The sequence below is a fragment of the Gasterosteus aculeatus genome, chromosome 11 (assembly GCF_964276395.1).
Source record: "Gasterosteus aculeatus chromosome 11, fGasAcu3.hap1.1, whole genome shotgun sequence".
NCBI lineage: Eukaryota > Metazoa > Chordata > Actinopteri > Perciformes > Gasterosteidae > Gasterosteus > Gasterosteus aculeatus.
The window spans coordinates 4,874,612-4,888,820 of record NC_135699.1 but is presented as its reverse complement, the minus strand read 5'-3'; the positions used below and the strand labels follow the sequence as shown (position 1 = coordinate 4,888,820).

The 14,209-nt window shown below is 43.9% G+C and overlaps 1 long non-coding RNA gene across 5 annotated transcripts; it reads right to left on the bottom strand.

The window, feature by feature from the left end:
* Positions 1 to 4,257: 4,257 nt before the first annotated feature.
* Positions 4,258 to 13,714, bottom strand: LOC120827590 (uncharacterized). 5 transcript variants are annotated; one of them, XR_013451423.1, is made up of 7 exons: positions 13,529 to 13,697; positions 12,850 to 12,958; positions 12,598 to 12,740; positions 12,442 to 12,519; positions 11,346 to 11,493; positions 5,075 to 5,190; positions 4,258 to 4,615 (listed from the first exon to the last, which is right to left on the bottom strand). It is a non-coding gene; the product is annotated as an uncharacterized LOC120827590 (long non-coding RNA). The 5 variants fall into 5 exon arrangements; XR_005713418.2 differs by lacking the exons at positions 12,442 to 12,519; positions 12,598 to 12,740; XR_013451422.1 differs by lacking the exons at positions 12,598 to 12,740; positions 12,850 to 12,958.
* Positions 13,715 to 14,209: the final 495 nt, after the last annotated feature.

The following is a 14,209-nucleotide window of genomic DNA, read 5'->3' as shown; positions in this document are numbered from 1 at the left end:
TGAACGTGGACGCCTGGCCTTTGTGTCCTGTTATGAATCATCATATTTGTTTCAAAAGTAACGATTTTCTAACGCGGATTACGTCACTTAAAGGTGCTAAATGCAACATTAAGAGCACATCTGTCTCAACATTGCTCCAGATGAAGCGACTGGTAGCAGCTAACACTGGTAGCAGCTAACAGTGCTAGAAGCTAATGGTGTAGCAGCTAACGGCGCTAGAAGTAATGGTGTAGCAGATAACGGTGCTAGAAGCTAATGGTGTAGCAGAGAACGGTGCTAGCAGCTGACGGTGCTAGAAGCTAATGGTGTAGCAGCTAACGGTGCTAGCAGCGCCAATGCTGTTTTGAAATAAAGCAGAAGGTGGACTAGTACATTGTTAGCCCATGTATACAATATATGAAACAAAATGGTCGTGGGACCACAGGTCTTATAATAGATATAATATTCTATTGAAAACTTTAAAAGCTTTCTCTGGGGTAAGGGAGCAGTTATAGACATTAATCCTCTCTATTAACGTAACGTTAGCTAGAAGGTGCAGGAAGGAGTGTTTCATGTTTTGCATGGGGTTTTGGTAAAAACAACAATCCAAAGGCTCATAATATGAGATTGAGAGAACGCAACATGGCAGAGCTTGCGTTAGCGGTGCCCATAGCCAACGGTGCTAACAGTTTAACCTAACAAACTTTGGTTAGATTAATGTTACATAACACTTCATGTATAAAATAAAATAAAAAGACAATTTACGCCTCTAAGCCTGCTTTTTTGCTTTGTGACATCATGTGGAATACAGTTCTCTTATCGGCTTCATTCAGTTTCATTCAATTTCAATGATTGTATGTATTTAGAAAGCACTTAGCTCTTGAACCACCAGTGTACCCTGCTGACCGCTGGGAGGATTCATGACGCTTAGAAAACCACAAGTTTCTGGGTCATTGCCTGCTGTGATTAAGGTTCCTCATTGTGATATCTGTTTGACGCTGACTTACAAATCTTTATCCCTTATAATCTTAATCTTTTGATGCGGCTCAGATTATCTAATGGTGGCATGTTTAAATATGGGCATTCGAGTTTACTTCCGTGTGATAGATTTTATATTCTGCTGATAGTTTTCCATCCACATAAAAGTTAGGAGACATAAACATAGTTTTGTTTCACGTAAATATGTATTTCTCCTCCAGAATATGATGCACATGCAAAAACTCTACACAACACAAACTGTACAAAAATGCTTCTCAGCGTTTAAATAAATTATCTCTGGGAATGATTACTATTGTCACAGAATGAACCCGGAAACATTAACAGATCTCCATAAAAACCTGTGAAGTGATGATGTTGTAAGTGCATGATCTGACCACAGGGTGGTGCTGTTGTGCTATTGAATATGCGAGCGTTTTTTCGGTGAGACTGAGGGATTAGATTCTAATTATTAATGACCAACACATAGAAGTACTTTATTGTTGGGAAATTCAAGTACAATTCACATTGTACTCTCAAGAGTATTACTCCATTGTGTCTTTGTCTGTATTCTGTCCTCGTTTGTCATCCGTCATGTGATACACTGCCTTTTTAGTTTAAATTAGGTGGCAGGCTTACTGGTATTTTCTTATTTTCCACTTTTACACCACTGCATTTGGTCATCATCGTTAATGCTCTACATCCATTATACAACTAGCCTCATTTAAGAATGAAGTTTTACACTGATGCCTGAATTGTAATGTTACAAACTATCTTTGTGTTTTGACATAAACAAAAAAAGAATGGGACTGAAAGTAGTAGTAGAACGTTCTGACCTCATTGTAACACCTCATACATGATCATATATGATCCTACAGGAGCCCTGTCAGGCAAATGAGAGAAAACTATTCCTGTGATGCATTTTCTAAATCTAATCTTTATTGTTTTCTCCTCTGTGTTTAGGATTTGAACACGTATAAAGGAGGTTGGTCGGTTACCTTCTCTGCAGACTCAGGCAGAAATAGTCTCGCCTCCCCCTTCAGTGGAATCTTTACCAGGCATATCTGATGTCCAGTGCCGGGCAGTTTACAGTGTCACTGTGTTAGTGTGATTGCAACATGTGCTGCCATGTACAGTATTGTGCAAAGTGTGCGCATTAATGATCCATGTTAACAGTTCCTATGTGCATAACAGGGGGGGCTCTTGTTAGATAGATAGATAGATACTTTATTGATGAGAGAGGGGAATTTTGTTATCGCAGCATGTACAGGGAAGAGTAGAATAAAAAGATACACATTATATACAATATAATAACATAAAAAATATTAAATTATTAAATTAATTTAAATTAAGTAAACAAAACTGAAACAAAAGAATAACCTTCAAAAGAGACAATAATAATAATTTGTAAAAGTAGCAGAGGAAAGGGGAAGAGCAGCAACATCACAGCAGTACAGGGTTGTTGTTGTCATTATTTAGCCAGAGATGATTTATTGTAAAGTGTTATTGCACTGGGCAGGAATGATCTCCTGTATCGGTCCTTGTGACAGCGATATAGATGAGGCTGAAGATTACAGCCTGACTTCTGTTCAAATGTAGTTGTTCGGTGTCAAAGTATGCTCCCATGCAGTGTGTTTGTGAGTAGGTGTTTGTGTTTGTGTGTGTCGGTGTTGGGATGCGGGACATGGTTGGCTCTTTCACATGTTGATGCAGGTGGAACATTCCTGGAACTATACCGAGCGTGTTTACACAGGTCATAAATGCTGAGTAGTCTACATTCAGAGAGTCACATCCCAACACCTGGACATGAGCGTCCATAATATGCACATATGAAAAAATATACCGTACATTCACTGGGGGGAGGTATTTAAACTGGACGGTTTTTATGTAATAAACATGATCTTTCTTTTTTATTGAGGGAGAGGCTTTTTTACACAACTATACGTACGATTTTAAGTGTTACAAACATGCACATTGTGGCTTTTACATGCACTGACCTAAAGGAGTGCAGGCTAATCTGGGAATGTGTGGGAGTGATGCCGAAAGGAGTTCAAATTTACCCGTAGGAGCTGGAATAGTGCAGCCAAACAGGCAGCTGACAGGTATTGATGTCTGCTTGTGAGTCGTTATGTGTGTGTGTGTGTGTTGCCTGAGAATAGCCACTTACTTGATTTCTTTAGGCAGTTTTCAGATGAATACCTTACACACTTTAAAGCCTCCTCTTTACTTAACAAATTAATGTGCTAAAGTTTGATGAACGAAAGTATCATATGCTCATACTGTACTATACTATGTCTACTACTACTGTACCAAATACACACAGGTTATCTGCATCATTTACATTTTAATTTGGTAGGAGGACTTATCAACAGCTAAAAAATGCTAATTGTCTCTGCTATATATCAACAGCCCCTAAAAAGTAGTAAAGGGCAACATGCCAATGAAGACTGAAAAAAAACATCTTCAGCAACCAGTTTGGTAATACAGGCTATAAAAGTACATGTAGTGACATGCAGTCTATTACAACTGAAAGATAGAGAGAGGCAATCATTTTCACAAAGTTAGCTTACGAACATCACATACAGCCTTTAAGTTCAGTTTGACATTATGAGAAAGGAGACATTGAATCACTCACACATCTACAAAATAAAAAGGTGTGGACTAAATTCCATGCTCATCTTTATTGAAAACTTCTGGTTCTTCTCTCCGAAATGGGTTTTATAGATTGAAACATTTGTTAAGGAAACGCAGCCTCAACATTAAGTCAACGGCATTTTTTTCAGTAGTATCCAAAATAATGGATCCGTTGCAAAGAAAACTAAGTCGTATCAATACATTCACCATGTCATATACTCAAACGCTAAAATCCACTTCATTTGAAAGAATCGTTACCCAGTTTTAGAAAACATTCCTTCAGCGCTGATGTTGTACTTACAGGTGTAAAGCTATTACACCCAACGAGTATGCGGACAGGTTTTCCCCGACGTATACAGATCAATTTTATCACCGGTTGTTAAAGGTGTGCATTGTAAGTGTTCTCCTGGTTTTCAATCTTCTGATTTGCAGTGACACATGTGGGTTTTAAGTAAATTACACCAGTCACGTCTATTTCAGCCCCTTGAAGCTCATATAGGAATAGAAAAAGGTAAAGCAAAAAAAAAGTGAATTGTTTTCGTTAAATCTTATTTCTGTGGGAACAAAATCTATCTGTAAATATAAAAATGCATTTCATGTTCGTGTTGCATGTTCATGTTCCAAGAAGACGTCCGACGTTTAAAAAAAGAGACCAAAATACACAATCAGTTTTTTATACCAAGTATTTGATACTTTTATTTCCATTTATAAGTATTCATCTCGAGTCGACAACTTACATTACAGCTCAGCTCTGGAATTGTCTACAAGTCGATGTGCTGCATTTCAGCCGCAGGGGGAGAAAAGGGGAATGACGGTAAGACTGAGGGACACCAGACAGACCTATAGCGGGGTACGGGGTTTATGGGGGGGGGGGACTGTAGTTACTGCCACCACTTTCCAAATTCAGCCCATTTCAACACTTTAGTCACACAATGATTATCATCATCGTCGTCGTCGTCAACATTCAGTACAGTGCTGCTGTGAAAGAAGGGAATGCCGGGAACTTGGAGGACTCGGTGCAGTGGACCTGCAGGGGGACGACAGGAAGAAGAGAATGAGGGGAAAATGCACTTTAAGACCTGGACACTTTATTTGAGTTCCAGCTGGAAAAGAAAAAAGGAAGCGATTAAAGGATCAATAGAAAAATGATTCACAGTCATTTGGATTGTAGATTAATAATTCACAGAATTAGAACACATTCCCAGTTTAGATTTCTTTCTGGAACCTTTTGCTGTTGTTTCTTAGCTGTTGCTGCAGCCTTAACAGGCCTTTTTTCCCAGTAGACTCTTTAATCTTTCCTAAATAGTGAGCCAGCATGAAACTCAAAGCGCTGCATTGTGTCTGGCTGTCAACTCATGGTAATATTCATGGAAAGACGTCCTCTGCTCTGCCAAGGCGGCACTTTGACCCTTTCCTGCTGAAAGTGAGCATATCTGCGACTCAGATATTGCATCGTCCCAAATTGCTTGCTGATGCCTCCCATTACCTCCCATTGGAGGTTGGAGGGCGGCTCCTCAGGACGTCCCCTCGGCTGCACTCTTCACACAAGCAGCAAAGGCCTCCATCAGATCCTTGCAGCCCTCGGCTCCGTTCTCTGCCACACTGCAGGGGAGAGATTAATCGCCGTTAGAGTCACGGTGACACACACATTCAAACACGTTGCACAAGTAGTGGTTGCATTTCAAAGTGACCTTCTTACACAGACGGCATGTGAGCAACAGAAAGAGGAAACGACAGAACGCTTCAGTCAGCAGCAGCGGACTCAACTAAGTCCCGGTCCAACTAATTCTGTCGACAGAGCATTTTCACGCGCGAACAGGCTTTTACAGACGAAACAAGTATCCATAAAAAAATTCTTTCCTCCTATTGAAGATTTGATTCAAGACAGACAGGGTGACTTTTTTCAGGGGGCTTCTGCCAATGATCGACTCCTTCACACGGCTCGATCGCAGTTCCCAAATGAAGGACGTCCAGTAAAAAGTTCCCGCAATGAAGACTTTTCGACCACTTTGAAATGCATGAAATTGCTGAAACTGATGACGAAGAGCAGTGAAAGAATAAGAGAGAAAGCACAAGAGACCAAAGGGGGGACGAAAGCGAGAGAGAAAGAAACAGAATGCGAGCTAACAGGGGAGCAGACAGTGCCACAGTGTATCAGGGTGATGGAGCGAAAGGGAGGGAGGGAAAGGGAGGGAGAGGGGAGGGAGGGCTGCAGAAAGCCATGTGGGTGAGCCCATCTGTTTGATGGGACACCAGGAAGGAAGCGAGGGAGGGAGGGAGGGAGGGAGGTCGCGTGATAATGCAGATGACGAGACATGGAGGAAAGCGGGCGAGCCAGCGGGAAGAGGAGGAGGAGGAGGAGGAGGAGGAGGGGCTTCAGCATGCATGAATGCAAACCCTTCCTCTGTCCCACACTCCCTCATGACGTCTGAACATCCCTCCTTTTCCTCCAATCCCCTCTCCACCCAGCACAGCAATCTTCCGCTCCATCGCCACATAGACGTTCACAGCCCGGCCTCGGATTTACAAAATAAAGCAGCCTCTGATGATCGAATAAAAGAAAAAGAAATGCATGTGTGGTTGTCTAGCAGTGGCATATAAGCCTATAATTCAGTCATAACGTTTCTTGTTCCATCTAGTTATCAGCCTCACTGCTTCTAACTCCATCTGTCCATCACTGTACTTCACAAAGGGGCTAAATTTAAAATTCAGAGGACTTATTACTGGGGGATCGGCTCAAATCGAGTTGTGTGTGATTTTCATTTAATTTCATTTAATTCAGATATGCTCATAAATACTTCCAGAGACGTGTTAACACATTTTAACATCGGCAGGTCATTCATTTTCAGCTTTGAGTTATCAGTCAAAAACAGAATTAGTGCAAATCTACAGCAAGGACAGCAACTGCATCGCAGAGCGTCTAAGCCATTTTAACACAGTAGCTTTGGGTCATATCTGATGCCGTTGGTGATGTAACACACAGCTGGCTGACGCAGATTATCACTCAGCACTTTGCCAGAAAGGACGGAGCGAAAGGTTTGCGTGCGTGCGTGTGTGTGTGTGTGTGTGTGTGTGAGAATGAGCCAACGAGTGTGTGTCACTCAGAACGTGCACTTCTGGCGGTGTGTTGTAGAGAGTCAATGCGTGATCATGATTGGCAGGGAGTCTAACCCAGAGGGCGTGCTGTCGATAATCCTGCTGCAGCAGCGTCGCTCAATCGTGTGTGTGTGTGTGTGTGTGTGTGTGTGTGTGTGTGTGTGTACTTCTCCACTTCAATCCCTGCAGGAGCCGACTGAACTGAGGTGGATGTAGGAATTATATCGACAGAGCAGTTGTCAGGCCAGAGGAGGAGAGAGAAAGTCTCATCTGACCAGTTTGGCCTTTATTATGCAACAGGGAAAATGTAGTCTCCACTCCAATGCATTTTTCAAAATAAAAGCACTGCCCTTTATTCTAAATAATTGATTCATTTTCAGATCTAAATGCATTCATGTAGTATGAAGCGCACACGGGGGGCATTGCAGAATGCATCAATGTGTGGCTGGTCAAATGGACAGGTGGGGGGATGGGGAGGTGGTGGGGGGGGGTTTAGAAGAGCCAATGACATCACCACGCAATCTCCTGAGGGGAAACGCGGGCCGCGAGCGCGGCGCCGTTACAGTGTCACAGGGCACGTGGGGTGTCATGGCGACCAGTGGCAGAATGAAGTAAGCCAATCCAGACTCAATGTATATAATTATTACATCACGAGAGACACAGCTGAGATCTCGTTGATGGTGAATCACCAACATGATTTGTGACCCAACCGAGCACCGGCCGCATCCCGCATCCCCGCTCAAGAGGAGGGACGCCTCCCAGACACAATCAGGAAATGAGGCCTGAATTATTTAGGCTGATCTGGCTGTAGTATGTCCTTTGGGATGGCCGTGCATAATGGATCACCCAGCAGGTGCACGCAGTCAAAGATGATGTAGGCGACAAATAGTAGCCAGGATGTCTCGTGGGGGAGGATATCTAGCGGGGAGCACTCAGGAATCGATCAAGTTGTCTCCGGAGAGCGTCTCCCAAACGTTTTGGTTACGTGACTCCTAAAAACAAGGCAATTTCTCATTGTGGCGCGCCGTCACCGCTTCCGTGACGTAATGCCGTGTAGAAGGAAAATGTAGGGGGGTGTTCTGTTGTCCCAGGCTGCTAATAATCTCATGATCCCTCTGATTTAAATTGGCATCACAAAAAGGTTGAGATTCAATAAGAATGACACCCACTTCCCCTTTGGGACTTTCATGTATTTACCATTACATGTTTTGGGAGAAATAATTGTACTGTCAATATTTTCTAAACCCGGGAAACTCGTCAACAATGCAAACTGGAAACAATCTCCTTACATAATATTTTAAACAGAAGTACAGACAGCGAGTTTTGTGTGAGCGAATGATGATAAGCAACCCCAACAGACAAAGCTGGTGAAAGTTTCATGTTGTATAATTTGAGGTGTGATTACTAACCATCTGGCTCTGAGGATCCTGTAAATACCTGAGAACAGGCCCCCAGGGCCCCGGCTCCACACCCAACTTACGCAAATTAACAAGGTGACAAAGCCGTCACTTCGAAAAACCGGAATAACTTGTATCTTTTGTGACTCCATGTACACTGAACATCTCAGCTCAAACAACAGATGTTGAGGACATCTCTGTGTGCTCCGTTTGTTACCTCCTAGTATTACTCGTTATATTTGCATCCAAGGGTTTTAAATGAGCCCCAAAACCACAAACCAAATTTGGTCATTTTTTTGCTCTACTTTCACCTCTCTATAAGTAACACATTTTAAGTCGGGCTGACCAGCAGATACAAACCTACTCATATGTTTATATATATTGATATTTCTGACATTTCAACGTGTTATTATCAATACGGTAATAATACTAATAATATTAAAAAGTGTGCACAACCTTACAGCAGCACTCAGGTTACAGCTGATTCACCAAATTCCATATTGAGAACCACCGGCACGGTTTCCACTGGCAGGAATGCATCATACATGTCTGCACATACGTTGGCAGGCAATCAGTAACAGAGACGTTGGTGTGTGAGACCATGTGTGTGTGTGTGTGTGTGTGTGTGTGTGTGTGTGTGTGTGTGTGTGGAGGTCAAAGGAGAAGGGGGAGGGGCTTTACGTCCCACTCTGGTGAAAGAGCCCGGGGTCTCAAAGGACACAAACTTACCTACAACCAACATGTTAACTGAAGAACGTGTCAAAGTACTACTTGTAGTAAATATTAGCAAAAGAGCTAACAGCTTAACAAAGCCACACACTGCACGTCAGCGTGGAACTTATATATTTATCATTTACATATTTATATATATAAGACACGTGGCCGTGGCAAAAGGCTTCATCTTCAGAAGTTATTTCAGACTCTAATTCTTTGTGTGAAAGTGAATAAAAACAAAAGTAACCATACTGAGCGTTGTGGTTATTTTACATTTTTCGAAGAAAAGGTCTCATCATCCAGTTCAAGAAAAATTCCACTCCACTGAATTAATTCTGTTGATTTGCATTGGTGAATGTAAATGTACCGCGCTGCAGAAGAAAACAAGACTCAACTTCAGGCCACATGTTTGCAGTGCACAGACAAGGAATCAAACTTTCAATCAAACTTTCTCAGCTTTAGCCAAATTACAGCTTTACCATCGGCAGGTCGTCATCAGTCAGCTGTTGGAAGGGGTAGAATTGAAGTAACCAAAACTAAATGAAGGGCTTTCAAATTGTTACCCAAATGCCTGATATAAAAGTAAAATATATCCTGTACGACGTGTCAAATGTTGAAAGGCATGCCATGCGTTCGTTTCAGGGGCACATACTTCACCTCTGTGTGACGGTGCTAGTGTGACCTTGACAAGGTCAGAACTGTGTGTGATCGAGAAAACTAGAAATGTCAACGGATCAAAACATCCTGAAACGGTGGAAAAGGGATGAAATTGGCCCTGGAGTGAGCAGCACGAGATGCTCATCCCATAAAAACATGAATGCGGGGGAAAAGCCAAGATGGCCGCCTCCACACGTCTTTGGCCGGGGACAAATGTGAGGCTTTTTGCTTCTTCTGCTGATCGGGTTAAAAGGAGCAGGTGTTGAGGGGGGGTGACATGATCTATGGAGGCGAATATGTCATGGCCTCTCACATGCACAGGCTCACTGGTACCAGTTCCACCCATGGAGTCTATAAATAAAAAGGGTCTGTGGTGTTCATTACACTGGTTAAAGCTGCCGTTAACTAGAAGCACAAAAAGAACCTACTGAAAGCTATTCTACGGCTTCTTCCACGGTGACCACTGCGTCCACCAGTTTCTATCAATGGCTTAATGTTCCCTTGTCTCAAAGTCGATGGGTTTTTGGTTACAGTAGATGGCTTAAGGAATGTCAGTGGCAGGAGCACCGGCTTGAGAAGTGTAAGGTATCGTCCTTTCTCAGCAAACATCTCATCGAGGACACCTCTGTGGATTTTGAAGGTTCTCAAGGAAGGTGCTTGCTTACAAGCTGCTGATGGCACTCAGAGGTTGTCGGGGGGCATCAATGGGAAAGTCTGTGGATTAGTTCCTTGGTCATTTTGTTTTTTTAAGAAGTGATCTTGCTGAAGAAAACGTGTAAGTAAGTAGTAATCTTGACCCAAACTTGACCCAGAATTCCCAGTACCGGCCGAGCTGCAGTCGACGATGGATCCATCACACCTAAACACAGAGCTGTCAGAGAAATGTCAAACTCTCTGTGAAATCAAAGGGAACTAGAAGTGTCTTCTGACACTTTATAAAGAGTACGAGTGTATGTGTGTGTGGAGGGGGTTGCCTTGCCCCACCAGCCGCCCCCCCTCCACCTCAACCTGCCGGCTTATCTAAAGGCTTCACGCACACCCAACGTCAGCTTATCATGGCGCGACAGGCCGGCTGGAATTCTACTAGCCACGAAATGTGTTCCAAAACTATAATATCGAATTAGCCGTCAAGTGGTCTAAGAATACCGTTAACTCCTCATGACAAACCATTTGATGAGAGCTTGAAGACCTGGCTAAGTGACCATCCACAGGACCCGCTCCGTCCAAATGCACTAGAGAAGAGGGTTGATGTGCGCCAAAGTGTCGCATGGTTGCACACACACACACACACACACACACACATACAGTAAACACAACGAATCCCATTTTTAATAAAGCAGACGACGGCAGCCTAGAGGGAACGTGCCGATGCAAAGTGTCCAGGAGAAAGGGACGCTGGTGACGTAAGCAGATTCCCGGCCTTCATCCAAGCGTACGCATGAGCATCAAACATCATCCGGCTGCCGCGCATCGTTAATCCCTTAATTTACCCCCCCGCCCCTCACATTGGGTACCCCGAGTTGTCATAACTGCTACCCCCCCTGCAGCTACATAGGATGTCAGATTCAGTTACATTTACATGAAAGACTTCAGTCTCTTTTGGTGGAGCTTTTCTAGCGCAAAACCCCAGCGTCCTCCATTTTGGCGTGTCGCATTTTTAGGATCTTCCGATTGAAAAATCCCGATGAGAACGAATCAGATGTCTGGAACTGGATTCAAATGGGTCGGATTTTTCGCTCAAGTGCACCTCAGTAAGTCCTGAAGGCGATGGAGGACTCGCGAAGCGTTCGTGAGGCACACGAGCCTCCCGGCGACAAGATAGGTGTCGTGATGGAAGGATGCAAGAAAATAAAAAACTAGATTTGTAAAGAAAAGACATAAACTGTCACTCACCATTTGTCCAGCTCAGCCTTGATGCCGGCACAACCAGCGGGGACGGGGACCTCGGCGGGGGCGGCGGCGGTCTCGGCGTCCGACATGTCTGCTGCGTGTGGTGCTGCTGGTTGGTGTCAAGGGTGCTTGTCCTGTTCCTGTCCTCCGCCTATGGACCCAGAGTCACACCGAGAGACAGAGACAGCGAGAGAGAGAGAGAGAGGGGGACAGACAGACAGACAGTGGAGTTGAGTTTGTGAAAGGGGAGGGCGCATGGGAGGAGGTGGGCGGAGATAAACATGTGAGTAGGCAGCACATGTGTGTACATAGGGGTCAGGGTGGGCGGGGGGCATTGACCCAGAATGAGGCACTAAAGGAGATGATTGGACAACGGGGACAAAGGAGATGAAGGTCGGGCGCCTGCGTGGAAAGGCTCCGCAGAGCTACAATCTCACCAAATGCTAACGTATGTCAACAGTCACTCATACACTCAACATCAATTCCACAGCGCACACATGCACAATGTATTGGAGTTGAGCCACCTAGTGGCGGCTTTGCGCTAAAGGGCTCAGCATCTCCTGGTGAAGGCAGCCATGCTTCCAAAAAAAAGGTCATGCCAGTGAGACAATGTTTCAAGGTCGAACAAAAGTGAGAAGATATTTGTCTATTATGAGCGTTTTCTACGGTTGAGCTGCTTTTATTCAACACCACATGGTAGCAGGGGTCACATTGAGCTACATGCTTTCTTGTAGGGACAAACTCAAGGTTATTCAAGGTCAGGCAGAAGTTTATAGGACCTAGTTTGGACTGGAACGTTGGATTCTCGGTAAAAGGAGAATCTACGGCTTTTACAAAGCTTTTTTCATTTCAATCAGATCATTTTTCTGTACCGTTATACTTTGGACCCATACAGGTGCAACAGGAAAGTCACATGAGCTCCTAATACCACAACATGATTTATACTAATAACCCAATCAAATTAAATTGTGTATGTTTTAACTTTGCAAGAAAATTACTTTACTAATTTGGTTGATATTGACGGCAGGACTGACTACTACAATAGTATATGAAAACCCACATGACATAAGTACGTTTTAGTATTAAAGGGTTAACTTGCCTCAGTCTGCTGCTGGCTTCGCTGTGGGAAATGTTCTGAACAAAGGCTTATTAAAACCTGATGTTTCGTGCACTGCCCCTTTAACAGGATAAAGATAAAGATAAAGTTTATCGTCCGCCATCTTTGCTGACGTTGTGTAATAAAATGTTACGTCACCGTTACGTGGCAGCCTGTCAGCCTGTCAGCCTGCTCGAGAGGTCTCAAGCTGCTGCTTTGCATGCAAGCAAACTGCATCGCGGTTCGAGTGCACGGACACGCACGTTACTGCGTCATAACGTTTGATCTCCAGCCCTAAAGCTCTGCAGAAAGTGCACACATTTATCCTCGACCCCCCCCCAAAGAATGCAAAAGGGACTTTAACTTTATTTTACCATGAATTCTCATTTAACGACGGTAACTACTACACACCTGCTTTGATCCGCTGCTAATTAAGCGGCAACAATGACTTCTGGGATATGTAGTCCGGGGCGGTGGACTCGTGTGAGCCCCGGGCTGTTTCCAAAGGCACGAATAGCTTCTGCAGCCAAGAAAAAGGGGGAAGAACAGAAGCCTCTTCTTTTATTGCTAACCCCTCAAACTTTTCTTAACCCTTCCTCGACATTTGGGCGACATCGAACCCAACTTGCATTACCGGCCCTCTGCCGCTTCCTAAAATAGAGCCAGATACTCATTCATATTCAGCAAGAGAAGAAGAGAAAACTGTGCAGCGCCTTAATTGCATCAGCATAAACCGTCAGCCAATTTGCTTCATGCCTGAAAAGATGAACACAACTCCTGTTGTACAATAGGATAATGCTCTCTCATGCATACATTGTCCGGCACGAGAACGACAGAGAAAGCAGAATTCAATTTGTTTAGAAAATGGACTAAAAGTGATATTATGAATACTAAATGCTGGCCCATATTATGACACATCAAGTCCTGCTGGAAAGTCTCTTTAAAGGAGAAAGTACTCCAATGAGAACATCATCCAACCCCCCCATGAGAGTCCAGAGGCAGGAGGGAACACTATGTTCTTTATGCAACATCAGTGCACAAACACAGCACGTGAGAATGAATTCATGAAACAAAATCAGAAGTTGCCTACCTATCTGCAGTTGGGACGTCTTGGTCCTGAGTTGAACAAAGTCAAAGAGTGTCTTGAGCGCGTGCAGGGGGGAAAGGGGGGTCTCGGTGTGCTGAAACTGCTGCGTAGCCTTAGAGAATGTGATCTCACTGGGAAAGGGGTGTGTGCCGCTTGCTTTACAAGCGTGTGTGAATGTGTGTGCTGTTGGTTTGTGCACTCTAAACACGGGGGGAGGGGGGGGAGAAAGACAGCAAAAAACATGGCAAGGACTGAGTGGAGACCCCTGACACATGACTTTGACACGCTTCAGAGGTCTACACAATTAACTCCTGTCCCCCAAAAAACATCAAATGTATCGTCATATATTCCACATGTGCGCCTGGGACTTTCTTCATCCCGGAAGTTCAAGCCTTTTTGGATTTGTTTCATTGGAGTTCATTTTATGTTGAACAAGAGGTTGGACATCTCCAAGGACAAGTCGCCCCCAAACATTAGTAAAGCAAAGGGTCATGGACCACGGCAGGCATCTGAACGAGGGAGAGCCAAAGGAACAAGAGGCTAGAAAACAGCAGCAGCATCAAGCTACTATTTCCAAAACATGTAATACACGTGTTAACTCACATATGAACAAATTAAACGTACTTCTCTGCATGTAAACGGCAGAAAAAAGTAATATGCGTAATTCTTCATGCACAGTTCATA